Here is a 689-nt window from a genome sequence, read left to right as displayed (position 1 = left end):
CTCTCTCTCTCTCTCTCTCTCTCTCTCTCTCTCTCTCTCTCTCTCTCCCTCTCTCTCTCTGCCCCTCCCGTGGTTGCTCTCTAACTCTTTCTCTCAAAAATACACAAATAAACATTTAAAGAAAAGAAAAAAGCCATACACATTGGCTTGCAGAGGGAAAAGCATATTTAAATGTATTTTAAAAACATATAGCTTTTGTCTTCTTGCCCAGTGAAGGCATACCTGTAGGATGGCATTGACTGGATATGTTTAAATAAGGGAAAAAGTATCCAGTAACTGAAACAGGAGGACCGGCGTGTGCCAGCACGGTGTGACATTTCAGCAGCAGCCTGTGGTGACCACCCTCCTCAGGGCTATCAGGGGATATAGCCCTGATCGCTATCCCCTGACGCACCGTTTGCCATCTCCACCGCCTTCCGTTTCACCCGCGCTTGCCGTCCAGGAACAGCCAAAACTGGCCTCCGGGGACAGAGCCTTCTTGGCAGCCGTCTCAGGATGGTCAAGTGATGACCCGGTTCTCCCCCAAGTCAGATCCGATGAGGAGAGGGGTTGAGGTGGGAGGGCCCGAGGTCCCCCCCACCACTGCTGCTGGAGCAGCCCCTGGCTTTCAGAGAGGGGCTGGGGGAGGGGCGGGCAGCACCCCAGTCCGCTCCCCAGGCTTGGATGACCCGGCAGGTGCTCACACTTTC

This window comes from Panthera uncia, chromosome B4 (assembly GCF_023721935.1).
Source record: "Panthera uncia isolate 11264 chromosome B4, Puncia_PCG_1.0, whole genome shotgun sequence".
Taxonomy (NCBI): domain Eukaryota; kingdom Metazoa; phylum Chordata; class Mammalia; order Carnivora; family Felidae; genus Panthera; species Panthera uncia.
This window is presented reverse-complemented; position numbering follows the sequence as displayed.